This window comes from Macrotis lagotis, chromosome 2 (genome assembly GCF_037893015.1).
Source record: "Macrotis lagotis isolate mMagLag1 chromosome 2, bilby.v1.9.chrom.fasta, whole genome shotgun sequence".
Classification (NCBI taxonomy): domain Eukaryota; kingdom Metazoa; phylum Chordata; class Mammalia; order Peramelemorphia; family Peramelidae; genus Macrotis; species Macrotis lagotis.
The window spans coordinates 164736479-164756070 of NC_133659.1; positions in this window are offsets into that span (position 1 = coordinate 164736479).

Here is a 19592-nt window from a genome sequence, read left to right on the forward strand (position 1 = left end):
GAAGTTGAGAACAGAAGCTTGGTCACTCTACTCTTCTAGGAGAGAGAGGATGGAGCAGACTAGAATTAAATTTATCAGCTCTCTTAAACATTATTAGTTTAGAGGACATATTTATCAGGTTCAAGCTAAATTTCTGATCATTATTCATTAATGGGGAAAGGAGGGTCCCAAGAACTCCCTTCCTGCTAAATGCCAGATCTACAGTGAACACACAAAAGTAGCAAAGAAATCCATTATTTCATTGATAGCAAAAACAGAAATCAGAGATACCACACATAGGAGAATATATTTCAAATAATTCTGAATGAAGACCTCCCCTTAAAAGCAAAGCAACTCAGTCCAACTAAGAAATAAGAGTTCCAGATCTCACCCTAGGGGAAATTCCCCCAAATCTCCAGTATAGCAAGCCAGACATTAGGGACATAATGGACATTGCCAGCTCCTCTCATGTCATGTTCTCAGAGTTTTATTTACCCTTCAGCAACCTGAAGTGAGGGTGGTATCCTCCATCTTTTCGCTCAAAGCTGGAAGCCAGAATCACCTAAAATAAACTACAGAACCCAAGGAGATTGAAGAATTTTAATCTCTCCTCTCTCCTTTTCTTGACAACTCTATGCACACCCCACCAAACTCATGCAGTTACAGGGCATTGATCTTAATCAATGAGGAAAGAATCCCATATCAGTGAAATGTGGGACTTTGAGACTTGGATGACAGATAGCTAGCTAGGTGGATAGGAAGCTAGATAGAAAGAGCATAAAAAAAAAAGAAAGACAATCTCTGCTTTCAAGAAGCCTATATTCTGAGAAGAGGAAGACAACACATAATAAAAGGGGAGAAGCAAAGGGAAGGTGGAAAGGATGAAGGGCAGCTTGAGAAGGAGAGAGCGAGAAAGGTACTTGCTGGGGGAGTTAAGACAGAGGGTATCTAGTAAGGTCTGGAGTATCATGTGTTTGTCAATATTTGAAGAATGTGATGAATGACATGGGTACTTTCCCAGATGGAGGTTTGGAGAGGAATTCACCAACCAGAGACAGAGGTCTAGGGGTGAAAGTGTTATCTGTGAGGAAAAGAACAGTGGGACAGAATTGGAGAGGTGGTCTGGAGTGGTCTGGGATGGTGTGGTTTTGAAGAGAGAGAATGAATTGATGTTGCTATCTATTCCATGCCAGTCAACACCAATTTAACATAAACACCCATATACACCCAGGAGAAGATGGCACTCTTCCAGTTCAGGCGTGGGGGGGGATGTCTTTTTCAGTCACAGTAACTCTTGTGATCAAGTTATGGAGAGGTTATGATCTGCGTAGGCAGAGGAAGTACCCACACCCACAAAATTATAGATTCTCAGAAGTAGTTACATACTGTAGCTTATTCATGCTCAAAGACGGGAGCTAGGACTCCCAATTTCTCTATTTCTGTCAATGATAATTCTATTCTTCCAGTCACTGAGAGCCATCTTTGACTCCTCCCCTCTATGATACCCTCTTCCTCAGTTAACAAGTTCTCAGTTTTATCTCAGAAGTGTCTTGCAGGGGCATCTAGATGGCACAGTGGATAGACTACCAGCCCTGGAGTCAGGAGTACCTGAGTTCAAATGTGACCTCAAATACTTAATAATTATCTAGCTGTGTGACCTTGGGCAAGTCATTTAACCCCATTGCCTTGCAAAAAGAAAGAAAGAAAGAAAGAAAGAAAGAAAGAAAGAAAGAAAGAAAGAAAGAAAGAAAGAAGGAAGGAAGGAAGGAAGGAAGGAAGGAAGGAAGGAAGGAAGGAAGGAAAGAAAGAAAGAAAGAAAGAAAGAAAGAAAGAAATGTCTTCCATATCTATTCCTTCCTAATCATTTCCATTATTACTATACTAGTTAAGATCACCACCTCTTACCTGGTCTAGAAGCTACCTTAATCAAATATACAAATAAAAATTATTTTTAATTGATTTTTGAGTTTGTCTTAAACTACTTTAGACCATACTGCTATCAGTATAATCTTCCTAATACAAATTTCACTATCCTGATTAGAAATTTTCAGTGACTCTCCATTGACTATTGAATATTGTCTATACTCAGCCTCAACATTCTTCCAACCTATGGTTTGTTTTTTGAGTTTTTTTAAGATCTACCTCCCTCTCTACTTATTACTATGTCCATCTACCTGGACTGTTCTCCATTCCTTGAACTTATCACTTTTTCTCCTGAGATTATGTTTGCCTAGAAAAGTAATACTTAATAACTGATAGAGACAATACTAAACAATGTAATGAATATAGTATTTTGGCACATTAAGTAAATACTTAATAAATTTATTTTATTCATTTCTTGGTAACTTCTCAAATCCAAACCCACAAGCATTTTTTCAATGTATATTATATATTTGGAGCAAGGTACTGAACTATGCTCTAGGAATAAAGATGCTCTAGGGAAAACAAGAGTCCCTGTACTCCAAGAGCTTACATGGAGATAGGAAGGGAAAAGATTTGGAGTTTTATTGATGATGGGTGGGAGAAAGAGGGCACTGACATGGTCCCAGCAATAAAAAGCATCAATAGATCCTATAGCAGCATCCAGACTATCACCAGAAGTCCTGTTTCCTATCAAATCAAGCCAAGAGTGAAAATGGTTCTAGAAAAGGCAGTGGGAAGGATGTCTTTACACAATGTTTCCCTCATTATAATAAATATATTGTGCAAGTCATACCGTCATTCATTTGATGTCATGATCTTCTTCGATTAGGAATGATAACAGCAGGAAAGGAGGATGAAGGTAGTCGATATCAGTCAGCAGAGATGCAGACCTCAGCAACCCTGGGTAGGGGGGCAGCAGGTCCCAGAAGGAGCACACTGCAGTTATTAGCATGCAGAGACAAAGGCCCTAGAGTCAATGAGCAGATATTTGGGGACCTAAGGACAGTGGACAGTGGACAGAGGCTAAGCCTGTAGCAGAAGGATAGCGACTGGTAAAAGGAAGGCTCACCCCTGATTCTGCTGCCAGGACAATTCCTAATGCTCATTGTATAAGTCTTTCCCCAGGACAATTTGGAAGACCAAGGGGTAACATCTCAAGGAGGGAGCTAGCAATCTGGCAACAAGGGAGAGAGCAATGTGAATAACTTCCCTATAAAAAGGGAGGGAAGTCCCTTAGAGGCCCCTCATGGAGCAAAGATTATATATTATATGCTCCCCAGTAATGGTTGTAAGAAGGGGGAGGTCCTGGCTGATGGGTCAGGGAATACTGAGTAGGTTTTAGTACAAGTAACTTTCCCTGGTCTGTGATAAGGATTGCTCATTTAGCAGGAAGTATCGTTTTTGCTGTAGTCCTGATGCTTCTTATTTATCATTTTTTTATATTGAGAGAGATCCACTGTGAATTGCAAAAATTTCGTAGTGCTCATCACATGGACCTCATCATTTAGATGTGGGAATTAGTACAAACTGAGAATTTTTCAGATTCTCTCACTCCTTCAGGGAATTGTTACATTGTTTGGTATGTTTTATTTCTATTTTCTGTTTTAGTTTTTTTTTTTCCCCTCCATGCTTTAGAATTGCCTATATCAGGTTTCTTGAGACCAGGGGTGACCAGTAAACAGCTCCTATTGCTACAGTTTTAGTGTTTTTAGGTGTGTCTATTTCCTTGTGACCCCATTTGGGGTTTTCTTGGCAAAGCTAATTGAAGTAGTTTGCCATTTCCTTCTCCAACTCATTAGAAAGATGATAAACTGTAGGAAGAGTCTGAGGCAATATTTGAACTCAGGAAGATAAATCTTTCTGCCTCCAGGTTTGCCGCACTCTGTCCACTGAGTTACCTGCTGCCCTAATAACAGCTTTAAAGACATTTAAGTAGGGAAAGGTACTTAAGAAAACTTTTAGGACCTTACTGCAAGAGGTGGAATGTGGTGAAAGCAAGAACTTGACCTCTTTCTCTCTCTCTCTGTAGTTTTAGGCTTAGGCTTTCCTTGAGACTTGGTTGGTTCAGGAGATTTACAAGTAAAGACTACTGATGTCACCTTATCACCTCAGAACAAAGTAGTCAAGAGGCTTGGTTAGTCAGTCACAATGACAAGACAGCTTTGCTCAGCTGCATCAACTTGACATGTCTTCAATGCCTTTCTTTGTTGAATAGTCTACTTTTGCCAGGTCCAAGTAAAACTTTTCGTAAGTTTTAAATAGCCTATGAGAGTTTCAGTTTGATCAAACAAAGAAACTAAACTACCAAGGAACTGGTCTAAGTCAAGTTTAGTCCAGGACATAGGCATTCTTTTTGTTTTTTGAGACAATCCAGGTTGTCCTGGGTCACCCAGCTGGTAATTATCAGAAGTCAGGCCCTCATGGATTTGAACTCAGGTCCTCCTGTCTTCAGGGCTGATAGTCTATCCATTGTGCCACCTAGCTTTCCCAAGTCACAGGATTCTTGATCAATTTTGCATCATGAATCCCTTTGATAGTTTGAAGAAGACTTTGGACCTCTTCTCAGAATAATTTTTTAAATGCATAAGATAAAATACATAGGATTATAAAAGAAACAAATTATACTAAAATACAGTTACCAAATATTTTTTTAAATGACCATCCACAACCACTGTAACCAAGATCAAAAGAAATGTAATAAATTGGGAAAAAAATTTTCCAACTAGTATTTCTGACTAAGGATTCACTTCTAAAATATTACAGTGAACTGAGCATAATTTTTCAAAAAACAAGGCATTCCCCAATTGACAAATGGTCAAAGGATATGCAAAGGCAATTTACAAATGAGGAAATCAAAGCGATCCATAGTCATATGAAAAATTGCTTTAAATCATTACTCATTAGAGAAATGCAAATTAAGGCATCTCTGAGGTACCATCTCACACCTCTCAGCTGTCCAAAATGACCAGAAAGGACACTGATCAATATTGAAGGAATGTGGGAAATCTGGGACACTAATACATTGTTGATGGAACTGTGAACTCATCCAATCTTTCTAGAGAGCAGTCTGGAACTATGCCCAAAGGGCAACAAAAATGTGTATACCCTTTGATCCAGCAATACCACTACTGGGTAAGCAATACCACTACCTGAAGAGATTATGAAAAAGAGTAAAGATATCACTTGTACAAAAATATTCATAGCAGCCTTGTTTGTGGTAGCAAAGAATTGGAAATTAAGTGAATTTCCTTCAATTGGGGCCCTGGCTTAACAAACTGTGGTATATGTATGTGATAGAACACTATTGTTCTATTAGAAACCAGGAGGGATGGGAATTCAGGGAAGCCTGGAAGGATTTGCATGAACTGATGCTGAGGGAAATAAGCAGAACCAGAAGAACATTGTACAATCTAACAGCAACATGGGGGTGATGATCAACCTTAATGGACTTGCTCATTCCATCAGTGCAACAATCAGACACAATTTTGGGGTTTCTGTGATGGAGAATACCATCTGTATCCTAAGAAAAAATTGTGGAGTTTGAACAAAGAATAAAGACTATTACCTTTAATTTATTTTATTTTATTTTTTTAGATTTTTTCAAGGCAATGGGGTTAAGTGGCTCGCCCAAGGCCACACAGCTAGGTAATCATTAAGTGTCTGAGGTTGGATTTGAACCCAGGTACTCCTGACTCCAAGGCCGGTGCTCTATTCACTGCGCCACCTAACTGCCCCATTACCTTTAATTTTAAAAAAATGTTATCTTATTATGCAATTTTGCTATCTCTTATACTTTATTTTTTTTTCCTTAAGGATATGATTTCTCTCTCATCATATTCAACTTAGATCAATGTAAACTATGAAAAAAATGTAAAGATTAACAGACTGCCTTGTGGGGGGGTGGGGGAGAGGGAAGCAAGATTAGGAGGAAATTTGTAAAATTACAAATAAAATCTTTTATGAAAAAAAATGACAATCCACAAACCCCGATTTAAGAACCCCTGTGATAGGGAGAGACAGAAGATAAACAGATAAGTAATAATAGGGCTCCTCTTAACTAACATCTCTGTTCCTGTTCCTGCTCTCCTGGTCTTGAGAGCAAAGACCATGACATATTCATCTTTGCATTCTATGTAGTAACTGTGGAGCAGAACCAATGTTTGAACAAATGTGGACTAGATTCAGTTTTCAGGGTTTTAAAAATAACAAGTCAATTGTTTATGCCCTACTGACCATTTTCTCTAGAAATATCACATTTGTTTTTTTCTACTTCTCCAAAACAAAAAGGAAAGAGTCCTTGGTTCATAAATAAGTATTCAGACACACAGATAGAACACTAGATAGGTTTTGTTATCTCTGAGAAGAAAACTCAAAAGACTTTTATCTGAGTTCATATATAGTCCAACCAACTGCTCTTTCTATCCTAATGGGTCTCTGCCTTCCCTAGTAGAAACCTATAGAATTCTCCAGATTTATGGTGCTATCCTGGGTTGCCTTTTGTCTTCACCCCACCCCCACCCCCTTGCCACCCTTTCTTCCAGAAAAAACCAAAACCAAAACCAAAACCTCAGAGTTCTTAGGAAGCCAAATATCCTTCCCTTTCTGGTAGATCTTTGCCTCCCAGAAATTTATATAATCTTCAGAATTTATAGTATTTAACCTCCAACCCCTTACACAAACACTAGGAAGAACAGGGGTATTAAGCAGTCTGCCCTTATGTGATCCCACCTTCTCCAAGGACCTATATAGTTGGAGTAACACCCTGTAGATTAGCTTCTCTCAAGTAAAGAAAGAAATTGCAGACACCAGGAATTGACCCTTCCTTCCCTGACCTACAAAGTCCAATTGACTTGCAGTAACAGTGAAGGAAGGACAAGGTTCTTAGTCCACATTATGTCTAAATTGACTATGATGAGAGAGAAATCATATCCTTAAGGAAGAAAAATAAAATATAAGAGATAGCAAAAGTACATAATAAGATAACATTTTTTAAAAAATTAAAGGTAATAGTCTTTGTTCTTTGTTCAAACTCCACAATTTTTTCTCTGGATACAGAGGGTATTCTCCATCACAGAGGAGCATCTTTGCTCCCCTCTTCCAGCACTATTAACTTCTGACTTGGTTTAAATCAGCAATTATTCTATTACCCTCTGACTGATATTATGTTCCTGTAGCTCAAAGATTGGTCTAGCCCTCTTGAGCAAGGGGGCCATATTCATGTCTAGCATGGTCTCCTTTGTCCTCCCTACCTGATCTTTTTCCAGTCCCCTTGAATCTAAATGTGACACCCCCCCCCCCCCCCCCTTTAACTAACCATAGCTTCTTCTGGTTATATGTTGTTAATTAGATCTTTGTTCTCATGGCCCAGGACAAAGGGCCTTGTTTACAAGGACCCAAGGGGATTACACATCAACTTAATTAGTTCCCCTTATCTAAGGGATTCCACACCTGGTCTAGGAGAGAACTGGGGAATTAGGCATACCTGGGAACACTTATTACAATATAATATTTGCTAAATAAATAAAATAATATGGCAGCGAGATCTTTGATGCCCACTGCCCTAGCCCCACCTCTAGATTCAGTTCTCAACGACTTCCTTGACATGGGATCATCAGCCTCTGGTTAGGGTGATTCAGATTTTAGAGCTGGCATTGAAAGGGTTAAAAAGAAAAAAGGAATGTAGAAGATGGGGAAAGAATTGTTTTACAAGAGAGAAGACTCTGTGCCTGAGGCAAGATATTCCACAATAATTTGGGTGGGAGCCAAGAGAACACATTGAGAGATAAACTGGGGGGAGTTAAATTATCCCAAGTCAGAGAAATTCAGAGATAAGCAGGATGCTGTCTCTGAGCAAAACTAGATTTAAAGAGTAAGCCCTTGATATTGTAGGTGGGTAAAAGGAACCTCTCCTCAATGGACCTTATGACTTTCTCCTCCCCCACTCAATCCCCAGGGGGTTTATGTGTGAAGCTAAAATGCTGTTGTTTAGTTATTTCTGTTGTCAAAGACTTCTCATGAGGGAGGGAGAGAGAAGGAAGGAAAGAAGGAAGGAAGGGAGGAAGAAGGAAAGGAAAGGAAAGGAAAGAAAGAAAGAAAGATAAAGAAAGAGAAGGAAAGAAGGAAAGAAGAAGAGAAAGAAAGAAGGAAAAAGAAAGAAAAGATTGAAGTTTTCTTGATAAAGATACTAGAATGGTTTCCCATTTCCTTCTCCCATTCATTTTACAGATGAGAAAACTGAGGTAAATAAGGCCTAGGGTCACATAGCTAGTGTTTGAAGTCACATTTGAACTTAGGTCTTCTTTTACTGCAGGTCTTGAACTCTATCCATTGTCTCCTAGCTGCTGAAGCTGAAACTATTAGGAGACAATTTCTCTCTCCTCTTCCTTCTCCTACCTTTATCTCTCTTTCCCTTTTTCCTCTAATTCTCTCTTTGTCTCTGTTTCTCTGTCTTTATCTCTCCTCTCCTCCTCCTCCTCTTTCTCCTCTCCTCCCTCTCTCCCACCATTCTCTCTCTCTCTCTCTCTCTCTCCCTTCCTCCTCCCCCCAAAATGGTCATGGCTGCCACTCCCTGGGGGGACATAGGCATGAAAAAAAGTTAGTCCTCACTCCCTACTCCTGAGGAGTTTACAGTCTAGCTGGGGAGATAAGACCTGTGGGCTGATAACTAGGCTAACAAACTAGACCATGGTAAGTGCCTAAGAGTGGCACACGCAAAGTTTATTCAGAGTTCAGAGAGGGGAGAAATCCCTTCTAATCCTATTTTTAACTAAACCTATGCTCTAGTGCTTCTTGTATAGGGAGCTCCTAGTTCTTGCTGCTGTCCCTCCCTTCCAATCCCAGACCCTCTTTAACTCTTTCCTTTCTTTAAAAAAAAAAATGCCTTCTGGGGGTGGGGTGGGGGGAGGGAAGCAAGAATAGGGGAAAAATTGTAAAACTTAAAATAAATAAAATCTTAAAAAATAAATAAAATCTTAAAAAAAATACAAAGGGGCGGCTAGGTGGTGCAATGGATAGAGCACTGGCTCTGGAGTCAGGAGTCCCTGAGTTCAAATCCAGACTCAGACACTTAATAATTATCTAGCTGTGTGGCCTTGAGCAAGCCACTTAACCCCATTGCCTTGCAAAAAAAAAAAATGGAACCTGTAACTTCATGAATAGAAAAAGTTCTCAGGAAATTCCATCTACCAATGCTGATCAACCTCAGCTCTATAATTTAGAGTATTGGAGTTATGGAAGGGGGAAGGAAGGTGGACACAGAGAAGTTAATTGATTTATGCTGGGTCAGAGGGACAGCTAGGTGGTATTGATGGAGAGTGCTGACCCTGAAGACCAGTCTTCCTGAGCTCAAATCCAGCCTCAAATACTTCCTAGCTATGTAACCCTGGGCAAGTCATTTCAACCTGTTTGCCTCAATTTCCTCATCTGTAAAATGGACTGGAGAAGGAGGTGGCAGTCCAGTTTCTTTGCCAAGAAAAGTCTGATACAATTGAAATAAATGAACAATGGGTCATCCAGTCAGTATGTGTCGGAAGTGGGTCTTCCTCTAGGGCTAGCTCCCTACCTACTATGCCATATTACTATTCCTTCTTGCTCATTTCCCCACTAACTCAACATAACTCCATTCAGGACTGAATAGGATTGTCTCATTCTGGTTCCTGGTTGCAACTACATTGAAACAGGTCAAAAGTCAATCCAGGGATCCATGTCAGGATGTGGGAAGAACATCTTAAATTCACAGGCAACAGGGGGGTTTGGAGGTACAGGATATGGGGGTTCAATGACAAAACATGGGGAAGAAAAGGAAACTGGATGTGAAGGGCATAGTTTCATTTCAAGACTGGATAACTGACAGGAGCACCCCAGAAATAGAACAAATAAAGGTGCCCCACAAAACTAAGAGCAAAAGGGAAGACAGAGACAATTCCTTAATGCCAGCAAATACATGGCCACCTGCCATGGGGATTAGGGCTATCTATTCTCTTGGAGGAAAGAGAGAATGTGAGGAAGAGAACATAGCTTCTAGAATCCTTCCCTGTCACAAAACTTAGGCAGAGGTTCAGAATTCTCTTTGTTAATCAAGGTGCCTAGGTGTCATGACCTAGAAGGACGCTAAGGGGTGTGTGAAAGTTTGTGGGGTGTGTGTGTGTGAATGGTTGCAGAAATCCGCAAGTCATTTCAACCACAACCCAAGGGGGAAACCCCATGAGAAGTTGACAATATAAGGAATAAAGGCTGACTGAAATTCCTTATAAATAGTACATGGCTGTCACTGCTTACCCTTTTTGCTCAGGTACCCTCTGCTCAGGTTGGATGAAATCATAGATAGGGATAGGAACTGCTCTTGGCTCTGTGTGTGTGCGTGCATGTGTGTGTGTGTGAAAGAGAAAGAGAATGTGTATGAGACAGAAGAGAGAAAGAAAGATCTAACTCTGTGTAGATCTTCATATGGGACAATTTCTAAAGTTCTTAAATATTTTGTATGTGTGTGTGTTTCCAGTGGATATTGAGTGACCAGTAATACGTGACTTTTTCCAAAGTGCTTCCACTTCTGTTGGGTGTTTATTCTCATTCCCCCTTGTCCCTCCACCCCCAGTCTGGACTCTGCTTGGTTGACTGCCCCTCCCAGATTCCCTCACCCGGACTGTTTGCTCTGTTTGTCAGTGTTGGCTTTGTTTGAAAGATTGTGTCACTGCTCAAATGGCAGAAATTAGACATATGAGATTATGTGTTATGAACACATATTTTCACGTGATAGTCTGGGTTAACTGGGTTGTGTTGGTAAATATTTAACAATTAGCTCTGGAAAAAAAAGCATGAATTCCATTTTTTAAAGTTTAACCTGGATTATTAATTTCTCCGTTGTTTATTAAGACTAGACAATAAGACAATAAAGGAAGTTGGATTCAAAGCATTTGTTGATTTCTAAGGTATAAAAATTCACACTGAAAATTTAACAATCAGTTCTTCTGTCCAGTTCTGCTGGTTCCAGCACAACCTCAAGTACCAATATCCCTAAGTAACTATGCTTATCTCTGTGTATTATGTATAACACACGTGTGCATTTGGCCACATATGTGAGAATATATGTGACTCTGACTTAAATGTATCTATATGGGAATATGAAGATGCTTGTCCTATAGGAAACCTTCCCTGATCCCTCCAATGAAAACAAGTTTTATTTCCCTCCTTCCATTTTCTTAGAACGTTTCATTCAAGTTTCCTACCATGTCATGCTTATTAATCAACTAATCAACAAGCAGCTCCTATGTGCCAGGTCCTGGGGATAGAAAGAATTTTTCCTGCTGCCAGTATTACCTATGTACAACAATTCTAGTGGGAACCAGGCTGTACATAATATAGTGTCCCCAAAGTCTTTTACCACACTAAAGACTAAACCAGCACTAAGACTTTAGGATACTCTATATAAAGTATAAACGCACGATATAGCAACATAAACCTAAAGCATAGAATTCTTTCTGTACATAGACTGTGTTATTCCACGACAGGGACTTTTGTTTTTGTCTGAAGTATTGGTGTCGCTGGTAAATAACACGGTGACCCCTTCCCAGAAAAGAGCTGTGTGTGCCATGTATTATGGATTCGTGTGTGTGTGTGTGCGTGCCTAACTCTGTGGGGGAGCCCGCGTGGGGGGGTCCCTATCAGCGTCGCCCTCGGGGTCCGGCCTCGTCCCCCGTGGCCCGAGTCTGGGCTCCCCGTATGGGGGCTCTTGTTTATGCCCCAGCCACAGTCTCGGGGCCAGGCCTGGCTCGCCCCGGGCCCCCCGCACGTGGGTCCGCCTGTCTGCGTGTCCCGGGGGGCGGGCTGTGACCCCCCGCCCGTCTCCCCCTCTCGGCCCGGCCCGGCCGCTCCCCTGTAATTAGGCGCTTGGGGCCGGACGCGGCCGGGGCCGGCTCTGAGGAGGGGGCGGGAAGGGGCCGCGACTCTTCTCCGGGGCCGGGCGGGGGGCGCGGGGAGCCCGACCCAGAAACCCACGCCGCGTGACACGGAACACCTCTCCGCCCCCCCCCCCCCATTGGCTCCCCCTTGGGCTCCAGCTCCGCCTCCTTGTTTACTTCTGGCGGGTCTGGGGCAGTGACCTGCCCTTCCAGGTGCCCGGGGCCAAAGTCCCCCGGGGTGACGCGGGCTCTGGGTTCGTGGGGCCGGGCACGCACGCGGCCCGGTTTCTCTGGCCCGGGAGGACCCGAGGACACAGGGGCTGGAAGGGAAGAGGGGAATCTGTGGGCCGCCGGGCTCGGCCGCTCCATTCCGGCACTGGTTCGGGCTTGCCTGGTCTCTGTGGGGCCAAGGCGCTTCCCAGTCCTGGCCCAAGGCGGGGAGCGGGGGGCAGAGCTGAAAAGTGAGACACAGGTAGTCTGGGCCTGGGCAGAGCAGTGAGTCAGCCAGGACTCATTGACACACAGACACACAGAGACACACACACACACAGACACACAGAGACACACAGACACACAGAGACACACAGAGACACAGAGACACACACACACACACACACACACACACACACACACACACACACACACACACATCTCCCCTTAATCTGGCCTTCCTCTCTGGAACTTCGGCGACTCCTGGCGGACAAAACCCACAAGAGGCCGGGGATGTCATACAGGACAAGGCCCATAGAGAAAGGGCAAGGACCAGCCGAGACAGAGACCAGAGTCAGAGGAGCCTTGACAGACAGACAGCAGGAATGAGGGCCCGACAGCAGCCTAGCCTCAGCTCCAGGCTATCTAAACACTCCTCCTCCGCCCCCCACCCCCTCACCCTGCCCAAGATGCAGAGCAGCTCCAAACATGCAACCTCCCCTTCCCTTGGGGCTAAGATTTGGCTCTCTTTAGGGGAGTCCCCGCTGCTGTCTGAGTTGTCTGTCTGCGCTTTCTGTCTGCATGCATGCAGATTGCCTTGCCGGGAGCCTTTTCCAGAAAGTAGGAGTGGGGAAAGGGTTAGAGTTCAGTTGGATTGTTTATATTTGGGCTATGCCAAACAACTCTCAAATCTTCCTTTCTCCTGAGCTGAGTCCTTGAAGTTTTATGTAGTCACTGACTCCTGTTGGGGCCCCATTAGTATAGATTTCCTGCTCAGGGCCCTTGGGAAGAGGCATCTAAGAAGAAGAAGGTTGTTGGAGTGACTCTTGCTCTGGCTGACTCAGAGATGCTGCCAGTTTGGAGGCACCAGTTGTTTTGGAATGGGAAGTATAAGACTCCTCTGTCCTCAGGTCACTATCTCAAACAGCTGAGCATCCTAAGGCAACCAGTAGGCACCAGGGTGGGAAAAGTAGCAGAGAATATTCAAATTCTTTAGGAGGTAGGTAAAAAGGAATGTTCTCAGTTCCCTCATCCCAAAGCCCTAAGAGTCCTTGTTCTATTAATCTAGAATCAGAGGCATCCTGGTGCTATGGAAAGAAAGATAACCTTGAAGACTCCTTGCCTCAATCTCTCCCCATTGAAGTCCATTCTCTATTCAGTTATCAAAATGATCTTCCTAAAGTGCAGGCCAGACCATGTCTGATCCTGGTTTATAACCTACAATGACTCCCTATTGCCCTAGAGGATCCAATAGAAAGGGTTCCAAAAATCAGAATCATTTTTTATGTGTTTTTAGCTTAAAACCCAAGATTTTTGGGATGCTTCCTATAAAAATCTATCTCGTGTTTTTTTTTAAGTCAATCAATAAACATTTATTAAGTGTGTAGGGAAGGGTATACCATTTATCTTATTATGTACCAGGAACATTTTATGAACATTCATTTTTGTTTAATCCTTACAACAAGCCAGCTGGTACTGGTATCATATAGTTGATGAAAGGGTATCTACATAGCACCTTAGCTAAATCATCTCTCTGAGTCTCAATTTCCTTATCTATAACATAAGCCAGATGGATTAAATATAAATAATGCAACCAGGTGGTACAGTGAATAGAACACCTGCCCTTGAGTCAGGAGGACCTGAATTCAAATTCAGCCAGAGAGACTTACTAGCTATATGACCCTGATCAAATCACTTAACGCTCATTACCTTAAAAAAAAGAAAGAAATCCAGCTGAGCAAACTGAGGCAAACAGGATAAACTGGAGATAATGGACAGAAAAAAAGGCTCTAGAATTAAGAGGAATGGGGAAAGGTTTCCTTCAACAAAGTGGAATTAGCTGGGGAGCTAGGGAGATGAAAGAAAACGCTTGGTAAAACCCTTCCTCCCTTTCTGGTCATCTTCCACCTTATTCACCCCTATCACTTCTAAGAGGTGTTTGCCTCTTTACTCTTCCTCCCATATGATATTTCCCTATCACCTGTCTGCATTTCCAAAATTCTACCTCTTCTCATTTCTACCTCCCTGTCTCCTTCAAGTCTTAGTTAAAATTCCACTTTCTGTACCTTTCCTGGTCTTCCTTAATATTGCATTTCCTTTGATATCATCTTTACTTTATCCAGTATAAATCTTGTTTGGACATTGGAAGTTATCTCTTCCATCAGTTCATTGAAGTTCCTTGAGTTCCATTCAGGTCCATTTCACTGGCAGCTAGGTGGCACAGTAGATAAAGAACTGAGTTTGAATTTGGCCACAGATCCTTACCAGCTCTAGGATTCCTTTCTTTATTTGAGGCAATCAGGGTTAAGTTTGCTCAGGTCACACAGCTAGATCTGTAATCAGGAAGAACTGAATTCAAATTTGACTATAGATCCAACCACAGACCCTGGACAAGTCACAACCAGTTTCCCTCTTATGTATCACCTGCAAAATGGGGATTAATAACACAACGGGAAGAAAGCACCCAGGATAATAGTGAGGATAAAATGAGATAATATTTGTGAAGCACTTTGCACCCCCCAATGCATTATATGAATACTAATTTTAATTTTATCTTTCTATGTGCCCCCATTCACATGATAGGCTCTTAATAAATGTTTGTTCACTTGATTGCCAATTAATCCTGCTTCTGCCACTTATTACCCAGGTGACTTTGAGCAAGTCACTCATTCAATCATGGTCAATTCTTCATGATCTCCTTAGGAGTTTTCTTGGCAGAGATACTGGGAGTAGTTTATTATTTCCTTCTCCAGCTCAGTTTTACAGATGAAGAAACTGAGGCAACAGGGTGAAGTGACTTGTCCAGGGTAACACAACTAATAAGTAACTGAGGCTGGATTTGAACTCAGGAAGATGAGTCTTCCTCACTTCAGGGCTCAATATTTTGAGCACTGTGGCGCCACCTAGCTGCTCAAAATGAAAAGGCTGGAATAAAGGATCTCTTAAATTCTCTTGCAGTCCTCTATCTATGATCCCTTCTCCTTCCCTTAGAGTTGAACTAGCAACCCTGGCTCAAAATGACTCTCAAGAACCAGTTGCTAACTTTGTAGTATATGACTGAAATCTGAAATCAGCACATGCTACAAATCAGGACTTAATTCATTGTACTGTTGGTTGTCTAGGATTAAGAAAGTGATGGGAAAAAAATTTTATTAACAAATGATGAAAATTGAACTTAAAAGTTAATACATTTTTTTTTCTCAGAAAGCCAGTTGGTAGACAATGACCTCTCCTAACCTCACCTAGCCCTTAAGGCAAAAAATATTACAATTGGAAGGAATCTTAAAGATCAATCCAACCTAGCAAATATGTCACCTACTACATATCTAATCCTTTCCCCTGCCAAACCTCTCTAACGTAATCCATTCCCCCACCTTCCCTTTTTTCTCCAGTGTCTGCCCCCACCAACTCCCCCATCCCTACCCCAGGTACTCTCTCACTGAATTTCCCCTTGCTCAGGTCACACCTGGAACTATGCAGACCAAGTCCCCAGAAGACCAAGGGCACAATGCCAGATAGCAGCCAGAGTGCCAGCACCAAGAATCAATGGTTCTTTTGTCTCTGATGAAGCTGACCTCCTTAACCTCTGTTCCTGCCTCAGGCCACACCCTGGGTGGGTGGGTGTGGAACCCCTGCAGGACCCAGGACCTTCTAGAAATCTCTGTAACAGGAGATAAATGACAGAGAATCAGAATGGGGAAAGAGTTGGCGGTAAGAATTATTCCATTCTTGATCTAAGGTAAAAGTAATTCAAGTCGAGTGAGCCCCAACTACTGAGGAAGTGCTAACTTTTTTTTCTTGGGTGAGGAATGTGTGGTTGAAAAAGTACAGGGCAGAGAGTCAAGTTCTAGGTCTAAGTCTGCTACTAATTAGCCTGCTTCAGGACCATGAGCAAATCACTTCCCGTCTCTGGTCTGTCTCATCATTTATAAAATGAAGATGGACTAAGTCTCTATCATTTTTTGCTTCTCTGAGATTCCTATTGTTTTAGTCTCAGAATTTCAAAGGGACAGTGGGTATATGGAACTAGAGTAGCCTGTGTCTGAAAAAAGTATCAGGATTTTAATGTTAGGGCTTTCCACTACTAGTGAAACAACTCCCTCAGGTACTCCCAATTCGGTTTCCCACCTCTCTTTGTCCCTCTCCAATAATCTCTGTTAAAGATCTTGATAGGTTTAGAGTTGAAAGGAACTTTAGAATCTCATCTATTCATCTCATCTCAACTAACTTTCTTCTTTCACAGAGGGGAAAAATCTGAACACCCTGAAAGATGAAGTGATTTGCCTGAAGTCACACAGAAAATAGGAATCTGGATTCAAACTCAGGCCTTCTGACTCCAATTACAATAGATTTGCTAATATAGTTTTTCCTTCCACATCTTGACTTTCTCCATTGAAGTTTCACTATATTTCAGGTTGTCATAAGAAGTTAAATGGAAATTTTGGGAGTTTTGCTGAAGCCAGTAGAAGACACAGGAAAAGTTTTAAAAACTCATAAAGCCATAAAATACATGTTCAGTATATAGTAGAGTATAAAATATCATGTTTTATCTTTCAAAAATACCATAATAATTCAGCCTTCCTCTTTTGTGGGAAGGGAGAGTCAAAATATTTTATGTGGATTTTCCAAATTAAGGTGGGGTGCCATTCCCCTAACACCCTGGGATATGTATACTATATATTACTTGAGTGTAATAGAACAGAATACTACTTGTGTAGTATATCAGCAAATCCATTGTATTTGGAATCAGAAGACCTGAGTTTGAATCCTTGCTACCTTAACTTTATGGCAGCTAGGTGATAGAATACCAAACCTTGAGTCAGGAAGATTTGTTCAAATCTGGCCTCAGATATTGCCTAGCTGTGTGACCCTGAGCAAGTCACTTTACTTTGTTTACCTCAGTCTTCTCCTCTGGGAAATGAATTGGAAAAGGAAATGGCAAACCACTTTAGTATCTGTCAAGAAAACCCTAAATGGGGTCTAGCTAAGAGATGAACAGAACTGAAAAATGTCCTAAAGACAACCTTAACTTGATCCCAAGAGTCTTTATCTTTCTACCCATCTTTCTCCATTTTTCTTTAGAATCAGTGTCCAAACTTCTTATCCTAGTATTCAAGGATGGTCTAATCTGAGTCTACCTTTCTAGGTTTATCTCTCACTACTTTTTTTCTGTGATCTCTTCAATCCAACAATTTATTTTAAGTATCCACTAGACATTTGTACTGTGCTAAGTACTATAGATATGAAGAAAGGCAAGACAGTCCCTGCTCTCAAGGGGCTTACAATCTAATGGGGAGACAACAAATAAATACAAATACAAATAAGTGAGATATATATGTGTATATATACATATATATGACAAAAAGAAAAATTAATAGAAGGAAGGTTTAGAAGGGTTAGGAAGGCTTTTTGTAGAAGGTGGGATTTTATTTTGAACTTAAAAGAGGTTGGCGAGGTCTAGTTAGCCTACAATCTTGAAAGCACATATTGTCTTACTGTCCCCCCCATTTAGCTAATTCTATCTACTCACTGCCCCATTCTGAATGTCCTCTTCCCATCTCTGCTTATTGAAGCAAGTAGATGGCCAGTGGATAGAGCTCTAGAACTGGAGTTAGTAACACCTGAGTTTGAATCTTGCCTCAGACACTAGCTTTGTGACGCAAGGCAGGTCATTTCACCTTTGTTTCTCATAATTTTCTCCACTGTAAAATCTGGACAATAAAATTTGGCACCCAGTTCACAAGATTGTTGTGAGGATAAATCAGATGTAAAACAGTTGGCCACAGTAAGTATTAAATAAATGTTTCCTTCTTTCCTTGAAAAATCTACACATTTTTAAAAACCCAGCACAAGATTTCACTTTCTTTGTAGATTGCCCTCAGCCAGTTCAGGTGGAAGAGGAAACCAAATCACAGAATCATAGGTCTAGAATAGGAAAAGATCTCAGAATCTCTCTCATTCTGTCTTTATATCTATATCTATTTATATCCACATATATATGTACTTATATATTTACACACATTTACATGCATATATACATACATTCACACATATGAGCTGGTGAAGTGACTTGCCCCAAGTCACACAACTAGCACATGTTTGAGGCTAGATTTGAATTCCGGTTCTCCTGACTCCCAGGTGTTCTATCCACTGCACTACCTAATTTCCCTCTTTATATTTAATTCAATTGGCTTATTTCATAGATAAGAAAATTGAAGCTCAGAGTTTATGATTAAGTTAAGCCAGGATTTGAATCCAGATCCTCAGACTCTAGAGCCAGTGCTCTTTCCACTAAAACATTCTTTTTCTTTGAGTACATAGGCTTTCCTGGGAACTCCTTTAGCATCATCTCTCTTGTTGCTCATTTAGCTAACAGAGTTATGTAAAGGATATAAACACAAAACTGGGAAAGAGAAGACTTGGCTTCACATCCCAGCTTGGTCTCTAACTTGCCAGATAGATCTTCAACCAATTATTTAATTTACTTTTCTCATCTGTTTAACAAGAAGATCAACCTAGGTCAGGTATAGTGTTTGAACCGCATTGCCTATCTGGTGAAACCTAAAGACCCCTTCTTAGAATAATGAGTTTTTAAAAAGTCATGATTAATGGAAATATTGATGCTCAGGTAGAAGTAACTGAAAATACATAGTTGTTTGTGTCATAGATCTTTCAAAGTCTGCGGGCCCCAGATTCAGAACCCTTGGCTTGTGATCTCTAAAATTCTGTAAGTTCTAGAAACAAAGATTGACTTTAAGATAAGTAACTATCATTTGTAGAGTACTTTAAGATTTTCAAGGAACTTTATAAATATTATCACATTTGATTTTTGTTAAAGGCAATTAGGGTTAAGTGATTTGTCCAGGGTCACACAGTAAGTGTTAGAGGCTCATTTTGGACTCAGATTCTCCTGGCTCCCAGCCTGGAGCTCTCTCTACTGTGCCTCTAGGATTTCCTACTGCCTTGCATGGCAGTCATTTGTCCTCTAATCTACTACTAGCTCAAAAAGCCTAGTAATTTAATAATCTAGTAATCTTCTAATTTTTAGTATCCATTTCAGTGCCAAGCAAGTCCCTGGCTTTCAGACACATTATAGATACTCTACTCAGAAATATTCTCTTGTTCCTCATTGGCTATCATATCATACGCATTTTCTATTCTTTCACCAAATCAGTGCCTCGTACTCACACACTGGGCAATCAAGATGGTACAGTGGATAGAGTGTTAGATCTGGAATCAGGAAAAACCAAGTTCAAATCCAGCCTCTGACACTTTTTTGTATGACCAGGGCAAGTTGTGTAAATCTCTGCCTGCCTGTTTCCCTAATGGTAAAATGAGAATAATAACAGCATCTACCTTTATGGG